Source organism: Tamandua tetradactyla, chromosome 5 (genome assembly GCF_023851605.1).
Source record: "Tamandua tetradactyla isolate mTamTet1 chromosome 5, mTamTet1.pri, whole genome shotgun sequence".
In the NCBI taxonomy this organism is placed as follows: Eukaryota; Metazoa; Chordata; class Mammalia; order Pilosa; family Myrmecophagidae; genus Tamandua; species Tamandua tetradactyla.
Window position 1 is genome coordinate 134505625 of NC_135331.1, and position 12460 is coordinate 134518084.

Below are 12460 nucleotides of genomic sequence, written 5' to 3' on the forward strand. Positions count from 1 at the left end.
TTACTCTTTTCTCACAGATTTCACTTATCTCATGTTCTCCATGCCTCCTTATCTGTCTGAGATTACATGGCCTTTCATTACATTCAGTCTCCCAGATACACTCTCAACTCTTACCACATTCTCTCTCCATTATATTCTCTTGGCAAAATACCTAACCTGGTTAAGTCAAAACTCTCTCCAGTCTGCACTGGCATATGAGCAGCTGCTATGGCTAGAGTATATCAAAATTTTGTTGACTGCTCCCAGTTTCAATTCATAACCACTACCACCAAGTGAGACTTTAGTGGTGGCTGGAATCCCAACATTTCCATTTACTACACTTAACCATTTTCCCATATATCTACTTCAGTCCTCTAGAATACAAATTCCATGAAGGCGGAAGTTTTGTCTGTTTTTTTTTTTTTTCACCAACATATCCCCAGAAATTAAAATAGTACCTGGTACATAATAACCATGTTTATAATTTGTTGAGTTAATAAATTAATTTTACGTCTTCTCCTTTTCCCAACAATCAACATTATGTCTACTCTTCTGATTTTCAGTTAATTATTTTGCTTCTTATTTTGACAAAAAATGCAAGCAATCAGGAAAGAAAGCCCACATAAACACAGTCAAAATATTTTTTTCAAAGATTCTTTCAATCAGGAAAGAAAGCCCCACATAAACATAGTGAAAAGGTGCAAAGGCAATTCAATGGAGAAAGAAGAAGCCTTTGAACATATGTTGGTGGAAATATTGGATGCGCAACTGCCAAAATATATATATATTTAATATATATTTATGTGTATATACATCACCTCAACTCATACCTCACACCACAAAAAAATTAACACAAGATGGATGGTAGACATGAAATTATAAAACTATAAAACCCTGGAAGAAAATAAAATCTTTTAAACATTGGGTGAGGCAAAGATTTCTGAGACTATGAGAAGAACAATTCATGAAATGAAAATGTTGATAACTAGAACTTCATCCAAATTAAAAACTTTTGCTTTACAAAGATTCTATTAAGACAGTGAAAAGGCAAGCCACAGACTGCGAGAAAATATTTTCAGATCACATTTGTGACTACGGCTTGTATTCAGAACATATAAATAATTCTCAAAGTTCAGCAATAAGAAAAGAAACAACCCATTTTTTAATGGAAAAAAATACAAATAGAAAATAAGGATATGAAAAGATACTTGATGTCATTAGGCAATAGGGAAATATAAATTAAAAATAATGAGAAACCACTACGTACCTTTTAGAATGACTAAAAATAATTGGTGATACCAAGTGCTGGTGAGGAGGTAGAGCAACTGAAATGCTTATATAATGTTGGTAAGAATGAAGAATGTTAGTTGTTTTGGAAAACAATTTAACATTTTCTCAAATTAAACATACATGAGCCATATGAATAGGATTACATACTACGTAGATATTTATCACCAAAACATAAAAATTTGTGAACATACAAAAGTTTCTAAACTTGTATTTACACAAATTTATTTGTAATTGGCAAAAACTGGAACAACTTGAATGTTCTTCAGTCAATGAAAGAATAAGCAAACTGTTACACCCATACAGCAGAATACTACTCAGCATCAATTTAAAGGTATGAACTCTTGATATGTGGTACAATATGGTTGAATCTTAAGTGCATTTTTCTGAGAAATAGACTGCGCAGACTATATATTGAAAGATTCCATGTATACGACATCTGGAAAAGACAAAACTTTAGGAATGGACAACAGATTAGTGGTTACCAGGGATTGTACGTGGAGAGAGGAGATGACTATAAATGGGGCAACATAGAGTTTTTGTAATAATGTAAGTGTTCTGTATTGAGATTGTGGTGATAGACACTTGACTTCATGCCTTTGCCCAACTTTTAGAACTGTATACCACAAAGAGAGAATTTAAGTATATGCAAATTAAAAATAAAAGTTAATGATTTAGATATATGAGTGTGGAATTCAGGAGAGAAGTCTGGGCATCAGCACCATTATAGAAGGCATTTAAAACAACCGTGAGATCACTAGGAGTTGAGCATAGACTCAGAATGAAGACAATGATTCAACCCAGGAAGTAGGTGTATTATCTTGGCAGTCAAGTGAAGTATAGAATCATATAACTATGCATGATTGCCACCAAGTTCTGCTACCCACATAGAACTGAGTTTCTCTTAAACAAAGAAGGAAAAGAAAGGAAAGAAAAAGATCACTCTTCTGTTAAAATCCACCACAAGGCTTCTTATCTCACTCCTAATAGAATCCGAAATCCTCACTTGACTTTCGCTTACAAGGCCCACGTGATCTTACAACTCTTCTCCATGATGGATGCTCCAAATACTGAATTTCTTTGTATTCCTAAATTTCTTTAAGTAAACTCTAACCTCAATGTGTTCGCATTTACTGTTCTCACTGTTTGAATTCTCATTGGCTCCCTTCCTTGTCTTCTTCCATCTCTGCTCAAATATCACCTGCTCATCTGATCAGAGAAGTCATCCCTGACATGGATATTTAATATTACAAACATCCTGGGGCTTCACTTCTCCCTTCTCAATTTATTTTTCTCACAAGAACTTATCACCATTTGAGGAACTATATATTTTACTTATTTATTTATATCCTGTCTCTTCTCACAAGAATTTAGACTCCTTTAGGCTCCTTTAGGCCAAGGACTTTATCTCTTTTATTCACTGTTCCATGCCCAGAGTTACAGAACAGAGTAGAAAATCAGGAAATATCTATTGAATTAAAAATCCTAAGAAGCATGCAAAATTTTATTAATTTTACAGATAGGAAAACCTGAGACTCAGAGAATTATGCAATTTATTGGAATCATACAAGATGCATTTGATAAGCCCAGAACTCCAGTTAAGAAAAAGTTTCGTTTTTTTTTTTTCATTTCATCTTTGGCTAGCTCTGCAAAAACAGTCACTGAAAAAGAGGAAAGGGGAAATTGTGTGAACAGTTGCTGCCTTTCTGTTGCTTTTCATAATGTAAAAAGTATCAGAAGATATTTAAAAAATCTGTTAATATTTAGTGCTTATGTTGAGTGTCTGTAATGAAGTTCACAGAAAGGAAGTACTATTTATGCCAGCTGATCTCATTTTTACCTTCCCTTTTTCCACATGATTATAACTTGATTCAATCCAGTGGAAGAGTACAAATAATTCACGGAGCTATTTGATATGGACAATGAACAGCCAATCCATGCAAGGTATTCAGAGGTTAAAAAATGATAGGAAATTGCTGTTGAAGGAAGATGAATCCAAGGACCACATCAGCAAACTGGGAGGATGCACGGAGATATGAGTACTATCATGCTTGTAAGTTGCTTTGGAAATAAGTGCTATTATTGCTCCAGCGAGATCCTGCACTAAAGAACACAGATCACCAGTCACATCTAAAACTGTAAAATATCTGGGTTATATTAGCTGGACACTTTTATAGTTATTGGATTCCATCTCACTATGAATTTTTGTTAAAAGTTTAGTTCTCTAATTTATCCTAAAGTACTCAGCTATTTCTCCAATATTTGCTCACAAAGTTATCCATCCTAGAGAGAAAGTTTTTCTATACTCATATCTACTTTAAATAATTAATGCCTTACCTGAAAACACTAGCCAAACAATGAATTTAAGTAATGATATGAAGATTTGGGGTGGTTACAAACTATTTTTATATTTTTAATTATCCCCTTCATTGTTCTTAGTCTCATTTCAACTCTTAGATTGTTGACAGGGCTGCCAAGCCCTGCTCACTGTCTTAACTGGGTAAGCTTCCTTTGACAGTGAAGACAGGAAGAAATAAAAAGAAGGTATTACATACTCTTTTCTCCTATCAGAACACAGGGCTCTGAATCCTTACAGGAAGGTCCAGGAACCTGAAAGAAATAAGTCAGCAAGAGAGGGAAAAAGTAGAATAATTCTTAGCAGACTGTCATTGGGGGCTGTACAATAAGCTTTACGACTATCTAAGATTCTGTTAGCACAACCCTCAGAGACCTCTGGGTAAATATCCCTATTCCTGTTCTGCAGCTCTAAGTTCAAGAACCTCCCTGAGTCAGGATTTGTTAATGACAAATAAGGGCCATATCATGCCTGAGTGTTCTGTTGATTGTTGTACTCAGCAGTCACATCGTATATTGTATACCTTGAAACTGATAAGATAAGCCTGGCTCAGACGAGGTGCCTCCATCTACACACATCCAGACTAGTTTAGGCATAGTCATACTCCAGCCTCAAGTGTGTATCTGTAAGGCTGCATTGGGAATGGAGTTTTGTTATTTTGCTTTCTGAGATTCTGATGTGGCTTTCATTGACTCGGTTATTGTCATCCACAAGTGTCCATTCCCCATCAACTCCTCCACAACTCCTGCGGGTAGTTGTGTTCCACTCAGTGGTGGGTCTTGATTGTGAGGACTTCCCTCTGAATCATTTGGAAAAAAAAAATACTATTTCTCTGACCCAAGGGATGTTTTTGCCTTTCTGTTAGTGTGAACCTATTAATGACAATTGACAATTGTCACTACAATATTTGTACTTGGAGTTTAGAATTTTGATTTGGGGTCTTGAATAAGAGGATATGAAGCATCTCTTTATAAAAACATCTGTTTAACAACTTCTTATAATCATACACCCATCACACAAAAACTCTTATATAAAACAAATAGTATTATGCACACGCATACACATATGTATAGCATAATAGATACTTTCTAAGGGGCTGATATACATATATACATACACACACACACACGTATATAACATCTTATGATACATTCTAAGGGGCTTTCCTAATTCCTTTCATGGTGGCAATCATGTTACAGAGGGAAGGGACTATAGGGTTTAGGCTTTATTGAACAGAGATATTTCTATATAAATATATATGGTTTGAAGGGACTTGATCTGTATAATGAAAGTAATTTTCAAGCACATTAGTTACAGATTTTCATATTTTCAAACTATTCCAGAGAGGCAATCCATGACAAAATTCCATTGCCGACAGATGCAGTAAGTTGGGGCAATGCCCCCACACTGCCTTTTAGAAATTGTATGTGAAAATGACTCTAGAGCTGCAAACTGTGACTCCCAAAATCAGTGACTTCAGATCTAAGTTTTTAAAATTCCACTTATCCCAAAATATCCAAACTAGCTTTGCCAAAGAATCAGGAATCTAAGAATGTGAATGAAATTAAGGAAGAAAATGCATTCAGAAAACAGATTGGAAGCAATCTGTTTAGAAAACAATCCCAAATCAGCTATTTTTATCAACATCAAGAATTTATCAACAAATGGGAGTTTGAGCCATAGAAAACAATTATTTAGAATTCATGAAATCCTCTCTTAAACAAATGTGATCAAATAGCACTGATTCTCATCCTCCATCTAGTTCAAAGGTATAGTCTAGGATAAAACTCCCTCGGCATATGTGCAGCCCATAAGCTGTGAGGCAAAGACAGCTAAAGGGAATTATGAACTCTCCACAATCAACTTGAAAACAAGGCCCATTTTCTTTTTTCTTTATTCACAGAAAGATTGAAATGCCATAGAAACAAAGAGAAAGACAAGGCAATCTTCAAGTTTGCATTAGTGTATTTGTGGTATCTCAATTGCTTCTTCATACCCCTACTTGAAACCAGAGGGCTACTGCAAGAAGCCACTTTAGCTATGTTTCTTAGGTGGAGGACATGCCTTCAGGCACTGCCTTCTATGTCCTGCTTTCCATTTCCACTTTCATGAGATCTCTCCCCTTCCTTTTCAGTAGATCCACACTTGGAATCACCTCATCTTCATGGCCAGTTGACAGTAAGTGTCAGGTGGAAGTCATGAATGCCTTTAGTTCCTTCTTCTTTAGGAAATGCTTCCTTCGCATCATCCCTGTGATTCCCGACTCTGCAGCTGGTGGGCAAGTGATGCTTCACTTATGCTATGCATCCAACCAAGTCTCCTTGGATGCCCAGGGTTCAGGCCCCCCTCTGAGAGGTGAGATCTGATGAGGAGTTATGGTGCCTGATGACTTCCAAGACATAGATTTCCTTTAAATATAACATGTTCCCCCAAAAATAAAACACTGAGAAGAGGGAATATTATGTTAAGAATTCTTAATAATCCAACGATATATTTCAAATATCAATGTCTGTCTCATATTTCTCTTATTTGTACCTCTGCAGTCATCTTCTATTCTTCCTTCTTTCACAGTTTGTGCAGGTGCTTGTGGGTACATGCCATTGTTGTTCTTCCCCATATTTGCATATCGCCTTTCCCATTTTCTTTCATCAATGATAAACTGAATATTGTAGTCAGCTAATTCCAGAGATGGGGGCAAAACCACAGGCAAGGACTTTGGTTTCTGCTATTTCTAGAGCCACACCATCTCCTTGAGATGGATTAAGAGTCCCAGTGTTCCCAAGTGAGATAAATCCTATACAACCCAACATCATTTCCAAATGAATGATCCTTTGGGGCTGGAATCATCCTCCAGATGTTTACTCAATGTTTTAATAGCAAATTAGAATCTTGGAAGTAAAAATATTCTCAAACATCTCTAATTCTCATTACTGAAAAATAAGCTAGTCATCTTGAAAAGTACATATCACACAATATTTTTAGTTTTTGAATGGAACAGATTAGTTATTAAAATAATTATGGTTTTTGAATGTTATCATATTGTACTATTTTAAGTCAACTAATCACTTCTGAAATTATAGCAAAGTCTACCTAGTACACCAGTACAATTAGCAGTTTCCAAATGGAACAAAGGCCATTAGTTTTGACACTCTTTCTGCTAGAATACTAATTAATGCAGTATTTGTGCAATAGTGAAGAAATTCTCTTCAAAAATTTTAATCTATTTTTAAATATGTAACAAATTTGGTATGGTTGATTATTTGTTTCTGTTAATAAAAACAGTTCTGAGAATAACTACTTCTTGGCTTGGCTTACATCAGGAAGAGTGAAAGACTAGAGAGCAGATCGGTCTGCTCCTCTGGCCTCCTTCCGTGAAAATGTATACATATACAAATATATATTTATAGGCAAGCCTTTCCTATGATATGCCAGGTGCTAGCGTACTGATTCTGTCATGCCTCATGAAATCCTGTGAATCAGGGCTGATGAGTACTATTTTGTTGATAAGATTCATGAAACTCAGAACAAGTAGACAACTTGCTGAAGTTCTCACTTCTGATGAGTAGAGGAGTTGGAACTGAAACCTCAGGCTTCTGAATCCAACTCCTAAGTTTATTTTACCATTCCTGTTATCCCCCCATACACATGTATGCATTTTACTTTGTAAAAGCTGTAGGAATGGTCTCTGGAAAAGCCAAACATACAGGAAGGTTGGATTGAATATCTTTCTCTTTTTTTCTTTCTTTCTTTTCCTTCTGTGTCCTGAACTCCCCTTTGCTGGCTATATCATTTGGCATTGCAGAATATTCATTTGTACAGGGAAAAGTAAGAAGCTGAAGATGAGAAATGAGGATCCTCTTATACCATTAGCTATTTTCACACTTGCTCTGTTTGAACGGCAGATACAAAGTGGTTTCCCTCTGACATCCATCACACTGCCCAGGACTGCTCCAAGCTTGGTCTCAATGACAAATGCTTTAAGTTAATCATCCATTTGTCTCTGCCTTTCCTTTGAAGACATTGATCAAACCATGTTGACAGAGACCTGATGAAATACTGGGCTATGGAAAAAGCTGAGCTGGCCTTGAATTTATAATCTACATGTACACAAAGCACTGGCCTGAGGGACATCTGTCATTTTTCTTTGACATTAAATGCCCTCTTTAATTGGAGTCACATATGCTTTGGTCAGAGATGTAGATTTTGTAAATACTCTGGATACTTGTCATGAAAATCATGAATGGACTAAAACAGACTTGCATGTTAACAATAATATCATTTAAACCACCAATGGTCAAAGGACCACTGCGTGCAGGGTTAGGAATACAGAAGCCCATTCAATGTGCTGTTTTTTAAACGATGCAACAGGACTACTTTATATAGTATACCATCTTCCATGCACAGAAATCATCCTACAGAGTATTTTCCATATACTTTGGTAGTTTGGGTTTCAAATGCTTTTTAAAGTATTTTTTCTATATTTTTAAACTAGCTAACTACTTCCCTCTCCTAGATATATTAAGTACATATAGTTTTACAAACTGTATGAAGTATTGTCATGTTAAGTCAGAACATTTAGAATGTAGAATAATTTACATCAGCCACATAGAGAAAAGAGAGCCTCTGCAAATTATATACATTAGTAAAGGCAAATGTTATGTGTCATTTGGGTGCTAGTTCTCTATAGATACTCCCCGGCTCTCAAATGTAGCGCTTAGGTTCTAAGAATAGGTTGAAAAACAAGTTACCTTAAAAGTAGCAAAGTTGTATTACTAAAGTACTCAGTTGAGACATGGATGCTAGTAGTTGAGGGCAGGTAAAATTAAAAAAGAAAGAAGAGAATACATCTTTGCTTTTGGTACAGAGCCATTCTGATTAACAATATCCTTCTTTACTTCTCCCTCCAATCTCCTGTCCAGTGTCATCATGGTACCCTAATCTTCTCCCTAAAAGTCCAGCTCCCAAACTATTTGATTCTGAAAAATCAAATAATGATACACTTTCCAAAATACATTCAATTTTATGAGAGAAGTAAAGCAATCCAGGAGAATTAATTCATGCTATTGTGTGATTAACTCTTAACTGTCTCAGGGATGTGTAAAGTTTTAAAAGAAGATATTTGTTAACCCAAATGAAGCTCTAGTTTGTAACCGTTCAAACTTTAAATCCAAGTGAAAATAAATTTCAGGTGAAATCATAAAAAGTGTCTTAAGATTCAGAAGCTAGCAAATGAACATACAGACCACTAAACCTAGTAAGTAAATTAGCAAGCCAGTCTACTTAGACAGATGGCACATTAATTGGCATTCAAAGATTCCCTAGTTATCATATCTTCTTTCTGTCCTTTTTTTAAAATTTTATCCATCAAAAGATACTGACTCTACGTTGTGCCAAATACCATGTGTGAAGGAAGATAATACTAACACGTGAAATTATTTTTAAAATTTAGATTGTGTATGGAAACTATTTCCCCCTATCTCACCATTTCATGAGGACAAGTGAGATCAGATTAAGAATATAAAACTCAAATTTGACAGCTTCTCCCACTACCCCTTACTTAACAATTTAAGACATCATAACTTAGCCAAAATCTTTACTTATACTCTGCCCCCTTCATCAACAATGCTTCACATGCTCTTGAACATACCATTCCTGCTAATGCCAAACCTGCCCCCTGCTTCTGTGCCACTGCTATTGCAGGCACTACAGTCCCCACACTGAATTCCTCCCATAATCTACTGAGACTCAGTAAATTGTTCTCATTGAGAACAAGGCACTAAAACTCCTGTGGTGGCACAGGACATGGGTGATCTGTTGTGAAGTTGTGCATGTATGTGTGTGGATGTGTGTTTTTCCTTACATTTTACATTATTAAAGATTTTATGTCTCACTCTGTAGATTTTAGTAATATTCTCTGGCTATTTTGTATTTAGACTTTCCTCTCCTTGGAACTCAGATATGAATCCTTGAGCCCTAGCCAGAAAGAGACTGACAGCCATTCCCTGGCACTCTGAATCACTTCTCTTCTTGCCTTCTACATCCTGGCTCTTCATTATACCAAGCTCCTTTACCTGGAATAATTTTACTGGAAGTCTCTCAGTAGTCAGTGCAAGATGACCAGACAAGTCCCAGTATATCCAAGTCTCACTTATAGAGTCAAGCCAAAAGACCCAATAAGCCATAATAGTAATAGAGAGTGAAAATTCTGAAAAGGGGGTGCTCTATTATTAGAGAGAATCTATAATGCCATATTGGCAGGAATAGAGAAATCGTTCTTCATGGAGCAAAAGGAGAAGCAATAATGAAGAATATGACATATATCTCAGAGGGTACTAATTTCATAGCAGGATATGCAACAGAAAGAGTTCTAGGCAAAATGAAAATTACAAACAAATATTTATACAGAGGTGGGAAAACAAGACCTTCAGAAGAAATAGTAGGCAGATGACCTAGGGACAGAAAGATTTAAAGTAAAGATCATGAGCATCTGAGTCACAGATACATCAGTCAGCTAGATAGAGGGAAACTGAGGAAACAACCTCTGAGCATCCATTTCATCCTCCACAAACTAGAAATGATACTCTAAAGAGTTACTGTAAGAATTAAATTATATAAACCATCTGCAATATAATTACTCTTGCACAAATGATTGCTTACACTCTCTAGAAATCACAGGACACATGTTTGAAAATGCTAAATTAAATAAGGAAAGTATCTAGGGTTCCAAATATACTCCTGCTAAGGGGTTTGACCTTTTTTTGGTAAACTAGCACCCAAAAATTTAAGGGCAGAAGACTACTTTTATGTGGGTTTTTATTTTGCAGTGAAATAAAATGTCATGAAGGAAAAACTAGAGAACAGAGCAGAAATGAAAGAGTAAACAAAAGAAAATAGGAAGCAAATATCCTGGACTAAAGGTAGTGGTGGGAGAAGAAAAAGAGGCCTATTTGAGCATGACTTAGTTTTAAAGGATCCAACAGCACCATATCAACTGCAGTGCAGCTGGTAAATAAAGTCCTTGATATACTGCATGGAATTTGTAGGCCATTTGGTTAATGTTAATCAGTAAATTAGGAGCTGTCTTTTATATTTATATTAATTTGCCAGTTGATAAGATATTTAGCCCAAATCCTATGAATCCATTTCAGCTGAACTGTGATTATCCGAACTGAAATGACCAACCAGAAGACATTTTATTATCCAAAATGATATTTATATATTTATAAGAAAATGTTAAAAACCAATTTGGATGGAGAATTTATTCAAAATATTAACATCCAAAAAATTTAATTTGCTTAGAGTTATTTTTCTTACATATCCCACGTGATGGTTAATTTCATGTTTTCTGGAGAATCTTGACTAATACACCTGATATGAAATTCCTACCCATAATCACATTATATTGATCCATACTTTTACAGAGTTATAAAGTAAATCAGAAAATCAAAACTTTATTCAAGGGCACAAAGATAATTTGAATAATTCTCACTAGTCTTTCTTAAATAAGAAAAAAATGGAAATTATCCATAATCAGATGGGAAAAGATACAAAATCATTTTCACAAAGGCAATGAAAATATCAGATATCTTAGATTAATGTTAAGACACATGTAGAGTCAAAATAAAGGAAATTATAAAATCTACTTACATGAATGAAACAGGCTAGTATAATAAGAAAGGAAACTATGTACTCAGGAATACAGAATAATGGAAAAATATCTAAGTTTCCAAAATTTATGTATATGCTTAATATAATTAGAATAAAAGTCTTAGTGTTATGTTTATATCTTTAATTCAATCAACCAATATATTTAAGTCACTTTAATTGCAAAGAACTGTGACAAGCACTGGGAATAGGAATTTTTAAAAAAGACCATTTCGTATATTTATGGAGTTTATAAACTAATGGGAGGCAAAAATAAAAAAAAAACATAAAATAACTACAAATTATACCAAGTGATATACAGTAAATAAATGAGATGCAATATGGAAAAAAAATTGGGGAGGGTCAGAATTGTCCTGGAAGACTCTTCTAGAAGGTAAAATTAAGTGGAAACCCAATTAATAAGAAGCCATGATAAAAAATGAGAAGACAGTTTTTGAGGAAAAGGAAATAACATATGGAAAGACTCTCAAACTGGAAAGAGTTTCCTGCACTGCAAACTTAGAAAAAGCATTGCATGTCTGAATCATAGTAAGGGAAAGAATGACATGAGATAGAATTAGAAATAGTTAGGCAGTAATAGACATTACTAGTGCTTACGAATATTTTTGGTCATTCTCTTTTTCAGGTGCACAGATGATTCTGATACTGGCTCTGCCATTTTTTCGGGGCTAGAAAATCATAATATGTATTTAACATTTCTATAACTTAGGTTGAGAGGACTAAATGAAATTGAATGCTGACATGAGGTCTACAATTTAGAAATAGTTCTATAAATGTTATCATTATTATCTAATCATTATCATGAATTTAAAAAAGCTATTGAAGAAGAGTCTTAAGCAAGATGGTGACAATACCTAATTACATTTAAAAATATACTATTTTGTAAAGAATGGAACAATGGTTACGTAGCACTGTGCTCTTAAAGTTCATTTAGAAGAATATAATATGCCAGAAAATGCAAAAAGAAAAAGAAGAATAAGGAAAAGGTACTTTTTTACATGACACTTAAATTAGTCTAAATTAATAGTGGATATACATATACAAGTATACATTCTTCCATTTTTATTTTGAATCAAATGATACTTGCTTTTGTTTCTCAAAAATATTTCTTAGATATAATTATCTGTCAATATAAAATTATACCTCATTCTTCTATACAGTCTCATAGTACCC

The 12460-nt window shown here is 34.7% G+C and overlaps 1 long non-coding RNA gene across 1 annotated transcript; it reads right to left on the bottom strand.

The window, feature by feature from the left end:
- Positions 1–2851: 2851 nt before the first annotated feature.
- LOC143682759 (uncharacterized) lies at positions 2852–12075 on the bottom strand. The gene is made up of 3 exons (XR_013175267.1): positions 11885–12075; positions 3822–3876; positions 2852–2927 (listed from the first exon to the last, which is right to left on the bottom strand). It is a non-coding gene; the product is annotated as an uncharacterized LOC143682759 (long non-coding RNA).
- Positions 12076–12460: the final 385 nt, after the last annotated feature.